The following is an 11,337-nucleotide window of genomic DNA, read 5'->3' as shown; positions in this document are numbered from 1 at the left end:
ATGTTATTTGAAAAATTCCCAAGAATATTACAATTTATATAATAAGAAACAAATATGAAAAATCGGTGTTCTAACAATTTTTTGGTGCCAATTTTAGTAAAATGTTTATTTGAAGAAAAATTCTTCTAAACATTTTAAAAATATTGATTAAAAAAAATAAAAGCTTCTTTATCCGATATTTATATCATATGACACTAATAGTACAACCTTGAAAAAAAACCAAAGCCCTACGCTTATGTGTTACACTTTTCACCACACTGCTGCCGTGTAAGGCTTGCGAGCTTTTCTTAACAGTGTTGTACAAAATACAACAGCACGACTACTGAAGTGTTAAAAACGTAAATAAAAAAAATCATTTTTCATAAAAAAAATTAGTGCTAAAAAGATTTTTTTTCAATTCACGTTGTCTTGGCCAAGACATTTTCATAAAGTATCATTTAAAAAAGTAATTTTAAATGAATTTTTAAGGAAAGGTACGATGGGTTACGTCATCTATAGCTTTCTGAAAACCAAAAATGAGTATATCAATCCTACTGATTCCATTTTTTTTGTAAAATCAAATGGCTATCAGCTAGCGTACAATATTTTTAAGTGTTATTAAAAATGTACCACTGATTTGGGAAGAATAATTCGCAGAATGCTGTGCGGATTTGGCCGGAGTTAAATTCTTAGAAAACCACACCCTGGATTGAATATGTCATCAAGATGTTTTAAAAAGATCAAAAGTGTCGGTGAACCGCAAAGCGTTCTATCATAACCACACATAGTTTATATAGAAGACCTTGATTATTTGAGAATCTCGACAATTTTTTGGTTGAATCCAGTCAAATACTATGTTAGATTCATGCTTAGTATTTCATGAAAACTTCTTTCAGGATCCATATTGTGATTCATAGAGATTGTGTTTGAATTCAATATGTATTTTCAAACTTTACCATTTGTGTCACGCGTGTTGGCGCCCCCTTAAGGCTGGCGCCCTTGGCGGGCGCCAACCTGGCCAACCGCACGCTACGGCACTGGTTGTGGGTCACTCCTATCCGCCCTTGACGAATCTTTTCCAATTGTTTTACAAATACTCATAAAAGGCACCGTGGGGTTGTTTTGCCTCAAGAGTGCATATTACCCCAGAATGCCTTACGTCTTATTCAATTTTTTTTTCCTCAACTTGGGTGAGATGTCATTCTCCTCCAAGTTTAAGATTGCAACTTGTGAACTGAACTCTGCATCGTTGCTTGCGTATAGCAATAAACTACTCGGGGAATGTTTAAGTCAAAGAAACCAAGACTTGTGGTTGCTAGAGCTATGACATATATTACTTAGTACGATCCGAGGGATCAAAGCAACCCGATCTAGCAGAAGGACGAAAAAGTGTTAAACCTTTTTGGTTACTGTCAAAATCTAACTACAAACATCTGTAGGTGGCTATCACCGCTAGCAGAGAAGTGAATAAGTGCTTACATTTAGGATGTACTTTTTCAGCACGAACTGTTTCTTGAGCTACTACTCAAAAGCTAATTATGTGTATATCAATGATGGTGTAACTTTCTTCATGAATAAGCTGAATAAGTTCTTTGAAATTCATTATAAATCCATGCTAACAGTAGTTCACTTTTGTTTTCAATTTCGGCCGAACGGCATTCGGCCAAATGACCCGGAACCGAAAATGCTGAACATATTATCAGAAGCAACTATGGCTCTAAAATCAATAAATCGAGACGAAAACCTCATGTCCGCCTAAACTAGCTTCCTGAACCAGTGTGCAGTGCTTGATCGGGTTCGTTTTTAATTTCAAATTAAGAAATATTGCGTCACTGATTGACACCCTAGTTCATCTTCTGTTATCCTGTTCAGTCATGATATTTATCTAGAGATTTACCCTTCTTTTAAACATAAGGTATTCTTTCGAGGGTTATTGCTATAGCGATTCGACGCGTTATTTTATTATATAGGAATTTGCCCTTCTTTCTAACATGACTTTTTCTTTTGCGTAATATTTATTACAACAGTTTTTTCACATAGAAGAAGGAGTATCTGAATAAAATATAAAATACCAATAAATCATAAATACTTACTTTTCAGATGGTTTGATATTATGCCAAATGTCCGACATGCCAAATGACCTTTACTTCACATATGGCTTGATATTATGCCAAATGTCCGTGATAGCATGGCAACCCTGCCGTGTGGAGACTTTACATCACGAACTTTTTCCATTTCCTTTCCATTTGAGCTTTGAATAAAAGTACAGTTGAATTCGTTCTCTCTACCTGATTGGTTGTGTTGTATTAGCTCTGCTCTACCTCCCAATAGGTTATGGGCCGGTGTTAGCCATTTTGTTTTCGTGTGCATTGAAAATCGCAATTTTTCGGTTCGTTTCAAGTGTGATCGCGAAAATTGAAAATGGAGAGAACGGGTATTGCGAAATTGAATAATGAAAATTACGACTCGTGGAAGCTGGAAGTGGAATTTCTGCTCGTAAGAGAAGGATTGTGGAAGTACGTTTCGCCGGGAGTGAAGCCTGAACCTGCTGCTGACGGCGCAAACGCGGCTGAGATTGCTGCTTGGGAAGAAGCAGATCAGAGAGCGCGTGCGACAATCGGATTGCTGCTTTCTCGGAGTCAACACGGCCATATTCGGAACACTACGACCGCGAAGGCTGTGTGGGATAATTTGAAGCAACAACACGAGAAGAAAACGTTGACTTCCAAGGTGCAACTTCTGAAGCGGATTTGTGACCTTCAGTATCACGAGGGCGATGACATTGTGGAGCATCTGCAGGAATATGAAGATCTTTTCGAGAAGCTTGCGAATGCCGGAACCAAATTGGACAACGATTTGCAAGTGATTCTAGTCTTTCGTAGCCTGCCTAGCTCATTTGATGCGTTAACAACTACGTTGGAGAACCGTTCGGAGGACGATTTGACGTTGGAACTCGTAAAAGGCAAAATCGTCAACGAGGTCCTCAAGCGAAAGGAGAAAACACCAGCAGAAGGCATCGCCATGAAAGCGGAAGACAAGAAGAAGAATATTGTGTGCCATCACTGTCAAAAGGCGGGACACAAAAAGCGTTTCTGCAAGCTTTTGACGAAGAAAAATAAAGAAGAAAGTGCGCGAAGTCAGAGTGAGTCTGATCGTAAAGCAGAAAAAGCTAAACTGGCAAAATCGGAAGAAGAAGTGTTCGCGTTCGGTGTAAGTGACAGTGCGGTCTCGAATTCGGTCGACGGCTGGATAATCGACTCGGGCGCAAGTTCACATATGTGCACCAATAAGGGATATTTCCAATCGTTGGACACATTGCGCGATGACACTCCGAAATCAGTTACGGTCGCGGACGGGAAAAGTGCTGATGTGAAAGGTATCGGAATTTGCAAATTGCGTTGCTATGGACAAGACTCAAAAGTGAAACAAATCGTGTTAAGTGAGGTCTTGTATGTTCCGGATCTCGATATGAACCTAGTATCAGTGAGTAAGCTGGTGCAAAAAGGAGCCACGGTTACTTTCAGTGAAACAGGATGTACAATATCAAGAGGAAGTCGGATTGCTGCAGTTGCCCCCAGGTATATGGGCCTTTACCACTTGAGATTGGCGGAACAAGCGGGTGCAGCGATGGAGCCAAGTTGCGGAAAACACTGTGTACATGAGTGGCACCGTAAACTAGGACACAGGGATGTCCAAGCCATCCGAGAAATGGAGAATAAGCAGCTAGCGACTGGTATCAAGGTAGGTAGCTGTTCCTCTAATATCACTTGTGAAACGTGTCTGCAAGGGAAAATGACTCGTCTTCCATTTCCCAAAAAGGCTAAAATCAAATCGAAAGCCGTTCTTGACCTGGTGCACAGTGACTTGTGTGGACCCATGAACACAGTCACACCAGGTGGTCACCGCTATTTTTTAACGCTTATCGACGATTTTAGCCGATACACCACGTTATATTTCCTGCACAAGAAGTCAGAAACTGTCGAGGCAATCAAAGACTTCGTGCGGTGTATGAAGACACGATTTGGTAAACCACCAAAAATGATTAGATCTGATCAAGGCGGTGAGTACCGTGCAACGGAGCTGGTTCGTTTCTTGAAGAATGAAGGAATTTTGCAGCAATTTACTACAGCCTATACGCCGCAACAAAACGGCGTTGCTGAGCGAAAAAATCGTTCATTAGTTGAGATGGCTCGCTGCATGATTATTGATGCTGGTATGCATTACCGGTATTGGGCTGAAGCTGTTAGCACAGCCAATTTCCTTCAAAACATGCTACCTACCAAACCGATCCAGTTGACACCGTACGAAATGTGGAGTGGTGAAAAGCCGGACTTTGGAATGATACAAATTTTCGGCTCCGAAGCCTATGTATTTGTGCCGAAAGAAAAGCGTACTAAACTCGAATCAAAGGCGATGAAAATGACTTTTGTAGGGTATTCATCGCAACATAAGGCGTGGCGCTTTATAGATACGAAAACGAACAAAATTGTTTTCAGTCGCGATGCAAGGTTTCTACCCCCAAAAGAAAACCCTGACTCGAGTACTCCAGACGCGCCAGAAGATCACGTTGTGGAAGAACTACCGCCGGTGTCTGTACCTGCAACTACAGAGAGCCATATGGATAGACCACCAGATGGATTTGCATCGGATGAAGAAGATTTCTATGGATATGAAGAAGAAGATTTCCATGGTTATGAAGATGAACCCACTATGTATGAAGATGCCTGTAATAGCGAAGAAAACGTTTCGGAGCACGGCGATGAAAGTGATGTGGTTCAGGAGGAGTTTGGTGAAATTGAGGAGCAGCAATCCAGTGGCGATCTACGCCGCTCGAATCGGACAAACAAGGGCGTTCCGCCGGATCGTTTTTCTGCTAGCAGTAGATTTGCCCGTCCACAGTCATCGGAACCCAGGAGCTACAAGCAAGCCACAACCGGAACCGAAAGTGCACAGTGGATTACCGCTATGAAGGATGAACTCATTTCGCATCGTGAGAACAAGACGTGGGATGTGGTCAAGTTGCCACCTGGAAAGAAAATAATTGGATGCCGTTGGATATACAAGCGAAAGCTGGATGAACACGGAAGGCTTAGCAGTTATAAAGCGCGCCTAGTGGCCCAGGGGCACAAACAACGATTGGGTCTTGACTACGATGAGATCTTTGCACCTGTTGCAAAGCAAGTCACGTTTAGAATGCTGCTAACAATCGCAAGTCGTCGTAACATGCTGGTAAAACACGTGGATGTTAAGACAGCATATCTGAACGGTGACTTGAAGGAGACTGTGTATATGAAGATTCCACCAGGCGTTGCTGCAGAACCCAACGAAGTTTGCTTGTTACGGAAGAGTTTATATGGACTGAAGCAGTCGGCCCGTATGTGGAATCGTAAATTAGATGAGACTCTACGCCAGATGGGATTTAAGCCTGCAGAAGCTGATCCGTGTCTGTACGTGCGTTGGCGTAATAAGAAGTTGACGTTTATTCTGGTGTACGTCGATGATATGTTGATCTGCACAAGCACCCAGGAGGAGTATGAGGAAATTCTTGAAGCGTTGAACAGCAAGTTCCAAATGACCGCCCTTGGAGATGTTAAACAGTTTTTAGGAATACAGGTCACTAAAACTGAAAACGGTTACTGTTTAAACCAGCAAGCATACATTAACCGAATGGTGGCTAGTTTTGGTTTGGACGATGCTAAAGGATCTCGCATTCCAATGGACCCGGGATACATTCAGCTGAAGGAGGAGGTAGAAAGGCTACCCAATAATGATAAATACCAGAGCCTTGTGGGTGGTCTGCTTTATGTATCCGTACACACCCGTCCTGACATTGGAATTAGTGCTTCGATACTAGGACGCCGAGTCAGTAACCCAACAGTAGCCGACTGGACGGAGGCAAAAAGAACATTGCGCTATCTGAAAGCTACGAGTGGACTGCAGCTTCAACTGGGCGGTGATGCCGGAGATCTTGAAGGCTTTGCTGATGCCGACTGGGCCGGGAACGTCTTAGATCGAAAGTCAAACTCAGGATATCTGTTTCGCTTTGGTGGTGGACTCATCTCTTGGTGCGCAAAGAAACAACCATGCGTGGCATTGTCTTCAACCGAGGCGGAATACATTTCACTATCGGAATGCTGCCAGGAACTGATGTGGCTGAAAAAGTTAATGAAAGATTTTGGTGAATCAGTGAAAAAGCCCATATGCATCTTTGAAGACAATCAGAGTTGCATTAAGCAGCTCAGTCAAGCAAAAACTATTGGCAAGCGTTCAAAACATATTGACACAAAATACCATTTTGTCAAGGACCTTTTTGAACAAGAACAAATCGACGTGACCTATTGCCCATCCGAAGATATGCTTGCGGATATTCTAACTAAGCCGTTGAGTCGTGTTAAGCTGGAGATACTGCGAGACAGGATTGGCCTCAGGTCAGCACGTGATGAGGAGGAGTGATAGCATGGCAACCCTGCCGTGTGGAGACTTTACATCACGAACTTTTTCCATTTCCTTTCCATTTGAGCTTTGAATAAAAGTACAGTTGAATTCGTTCTCTCTACCTGATTGGTTGTGTTGTATTAGCTCTGCTCTACCTCCCAATAGTCCGTTATGCCAAATGACCCTTTATTTTCACATTGTTCAAAATTATGCCAAATGACCGTTATGCCAAATGGCTGTTATGCCAAATGTCCTTTATGCCAAATGGCGTTATGCCAAATGACCTTATGCCAAATGGCTTTATGCCAAATGACCCAGACCCGTTTAAATCGCATGAAAAGAGGAACCTCAAACTTTGAGCCAACAATATTAAGTATTAGAAATGGCGAAAGCAACATAAAATTGATATATTTTTTTTTAATTATTTTTATTAGTATCATTCCAAACATTACATTCATTTCTTATATCTAGGTGTTCTGTGTTATTAGACAACACTATCATCCTAATTTGGTAAAACAAATTTAAGATTTAATTAACATTTTGTTAACAACATATTACATTTCATTTGCCGTAGCAGTTCAGTTTTTTTTACAGGTGAGTTGATTTCACCTGCTTGTAAAAGAAAAAAAAACGTTTTTAATATACTTAACCTAACTCAACCTAAACATATAACGCATTAATCGTGGCAATAGAAGATTGTAACGAATTTTGCCTGAAATTATTAATTATTTTATTTGACGTTTATTTCAATGTTTCAACATTGGATATTCTATGTAACTCATTGGTACTATACCAGGGAGGAAGCCTCAGAATCATTTTCAAAATTTTATTTTGAATTCTCTGCAGAGCTTTCTTCCTGGTATTACAACAGCTAGTCCATATTGGTACAGCATACAACATGGCTGGCCTGAAAATTTGTTTGAATATCAAAAGCTTGTTCTTAAGACAAAGTTTTGATTTTCTATTAATAAGGGGATAGAGACATTTTACATATTTATTACATTTGGCTTGAATGCCCTCAATGTGATTTTTGAAAGTTAAATTCTTATCTAGCATGAGCCCTAGATACTTAACTTCATCTGACCAATTTATTGGAACCCCTCTCATCGTGACAACATGTCTACTTGAAGGTTTCAAATAAAGAGCTTTTGGTTTATGTGGGAATATTATTAGTTGAGTTTTGGAAGCATTAGGAGAAATCTTCCATTTTTGCAAGTATGAAGAAAAAATATCCAAACTTTTTTGCAATCGACTACAGATGACACGCAGGCTTCGACCTTTGGCGGAGAGGCCTGTGTCATCCGCAAACAAAGATTTTTGACATCCCTGAGGTAGCTCAGGTAAGTCAGATGTGAAAATATTGTATAATATTGGTCCCAAAATGCTGCCTTGAGGAACACCAGCTCTTACAGGAAGTCATTCAGATCTGGAGTTCTGATAATTAACCTGAAGTGTACGATTTGACAAATAACTTTGAATTATTCTAACAGTGTATGTTGGAAAATTAAAGTTTTTTAATTTTACAATCAAACCTTCATGCCAAACACTGTCGAATGCTTTTTCTACAGTGGCTCAATTTCATTTTCGTACGGGGCACTGTTTTCATATCAAGTCGGTATAAAACTATTAAATGGTGCATGGACTTCGATATACTTTATCAATAATGAAGGTTATAGGTGTCATCTATTATTTGGCAATGACAAACTGTTTTGCTTAAATCTTTGGAATAATGGAAAAGTATTGAGATTGTGTCTATAATTGACCCAATTCCATATTCGTACACCTAACAAAAAAGAAATATACAGCATTCAAAATTAATTTTTAATGGACTAGATGACTACTTAAGCACTTCGTTGTGTTGTTCAGATGCAATAGAATACATTTGGAAAATTTTTAAACGGATATATTTGAAACTTAAGTAAATTTAAGAAAAATACCAGTTTTCCCATGTTTTATGCTAAAATATTCGGTAAGTCGAACAATAAATTGCATTTTTTTCAACATCACTTCCTTAAGAATGATAACTGCGAATATTGCACAAGTTTCAAAAAATTATAATCAGTTTTAGAGTAGCTAAGAGTGGATATCGACAACTTATATTTTTGAATCTTAGGTAATATAATATTTATAACAAATCCAAAACCAAAAATTTTAGTCAATTTCTTTATGTTTGGCTCCTAAATGTATATACATAATCCATAGTTAATGTTCCTATCAAAACATTGCGTAATTATCATTTTTAATTTACATTTTACTACCAAACATGATTATAGAGATTTATAGAATAAATATTATTGCCATAACCACAACACAAACGTGTTTTTAAAATGATGAAAACAACAGGATATATTCTATTAAATAGTGTATCAATGCTCTCTGCTCATTCAAGTTATTTTGTATTTTTCTTATAAAATCAATAAATTGCAAAATAGGGTGCTATTTTGAATATAATTTAAATATTATTTCAAAGATAATTGAATATTACGATGACATCAATTATGTGGAGGTATGTACAGCGTAGTTTAGGGTACTTTATTGTAAAACGAAGTTCGTAGTTCAAATTATTTTTACAGACAAATTCAAAATTATCATTTACCTATTGTTTAGAACAAAAATTTGGTTTACATTGATTAAAAATATCATTTTAGAAGAGTTTCGAACTTATGGCACAACAATTTTGTGAACTCAAAAGGGATAAAAACTGTTTATGATTTCTGTAAAGTGTATATATTTCAACTAAATTTCTATCAGAGCTTACGAGTATAATCTATAGATTGGATCCAATGACAAAAATAAACGATATTGTTCGAATTATTGGATTTAATAGCAAAAATCATTGGAAAACTGGCATTTCTCATAATTTTACCTAAATTTTATATATGTCCACTAATAAATTGTCCAAATGTATTTCACTACATCTGAACATCATAATAAAGCCCTTCAGTAATTAAATAGAGCTCCTAAATTTAGTTTTGAACGTTGTGCGTTTGAATTTTGGTAGGTGTACGAATATGGAATTGGGTGAATTTTAGACATCAATTCAATACTTTTCTATTAATCCACAGATGAAAGTAAATGGAAACATTTTGTGATTGGCAAACAATAGATGACACCTATTACCTTCAATATGGATAAAGTATTTGTAGCTCAATACTTCATTTAATAGTTTTTTACTAACTTGATGTGGAATCAGTATCCTGTACGAATATGAAATTGGGCCACTGTATGTCTAGAAGAGCAAGACCAGTAGAAAAGCCTTTAGATTTGTTGGAACGGATCAAATATGTTACACGTAAAAGTTGATGAGTGGTCGAATGTCCATGGCGGAATCCGAACTGTTCATTGGCAAAAATTGAATTTTCGTTGATGTGGGCCATCATTCTGTTCAAAATAACCTTTTCAAAAAGTTTACTGATGGAGGAAAGCAAACTGATTGGACGATGGCTAGAAGCTTCTGCAGGATTTTTGTCTGGTTTTAAAATTGGAACAACCTTAGCATTTTTCCATTTGTCAGGAAAATATGCTAATTGAAAACATTTGTTAAATATATCAACTAAAAATGATAAGCTACTTTCTGGAAGTTTCTTGATGAGGATGTAGAAAATTCCATCATCGCCAGGAGCTTTCATGTTTTTGAATTTTTTAATAATAGTTCTCACTTCTTCCAAATCAGTCTCCCAGGCATTTTCGAAAACGTTCTCTTGATTGAGAATATTTTCGAACTTCCCAGTAACTTGATTTTCAATTGGACTAGTAAGTCCTAAATTAAAATTGTGCGCACTTTCAAACTGCATAGCAAGTTTTTGAGCTTTTTCACAATTAGTTAGTAATAATTTGTTTTCCTCTTTCAATGCCGGTATTGGCTTCTGAGGTTTTTTCAAGATTTTAGATAATTTCCAAAAGGGCTTAGAGCCAGGGTCCAATTGAGAAATTTTATTTTCAAAATTTTTGTTTCTTAATTGAGCAAAACGTTTCTTGATTTCTTTCTGCAAATCCTGCCATATAATTTTCATAGCAGGATCGCGAGTGCGTTGAAATTGCCTTCTCCTCACGTTTTTAAGACGGATCAAGAGTTTAGGATCATCGTCTATAATCACGGATTCAAATTTTACTTCACATTTTGGAATTGCAATGCTCCGGGCTTCAACAATGGAATTTGTTAAAGTTTCAAGAGCATTGTCAATATCAAGTTTAGTTTCTAAAGAAATGTTAACATCAAGATTAGAGTCAACATACGTTTTATATATATTCCAGTCGGTTCGTAAATAATTGAAAGTGGAGCTGATAGGATTGAGAATCGCTTCTTGGGATATTTGAAATGTAACAGGGACATGATCAGAATCAAAATCAGCATGAGTAATCAGTTGGCTACAAAGTTGACTAGAGTCGGTTAAGACCAAATCAATCGTAGATGGATTTCTAGGAGAGAAAAAACATGTGGGGCTATCAGGGTATTGAATTGAGAAATATCCTGAAGAGCACTCATCAAATAAAATTCTGCCGTTGGAATTACTTTGAGAATTATTCCATGACCGATGTTTGGCATTAAAGTCACCAATGACAAAAAATTTTGACTTATTGCGAGTCAATTTACGCAAGTCAGTTTGGAGCAAATTAACTTGCTGCCCAGAGCATTGAAAAGGCAAATAGGCAGCTATGAAAGTATATTTACCAAACTGTGTTTCAACAGAAACACCTAAAGTTTCAAAAACTTTAGTTTCAAATGATGAGAACAGTTGATGTTTTATACGCCTATGAATAATGATTGCAACTCCCCCACATGCCCCATCAAGTCGATCATTACGATAAACAAAAAAGTTAGGATCTCTTTTGAGTTTAGATCCAGGTTTTAAATACGTTTCGGTAATAACTGCTATATGCACGTTTTTAACCGTAAGAAAATTAAACAGCTCGTCCTCTTTA

Source organism: Aedes aegypti, chromosome 1, assembly GCF_002204515.2.
Source record: "Aedes aegypti strain LVP_AGWG chromosome 1, AaegL5.0 Primary Assembly, whole genome shotgun sequence".
Classification (NCBI taxonomy): domain Eukaryota; kingdom Metazoa; phylum Arthropoda; class Insecta; order Diptera; family Culicidae; genus Aedes; species Aedes aegypti.
The sequence above is the reverse complement of the archived record's forward strand: the minus strand, read 5'-3'. Positions refer to the sequence as shown.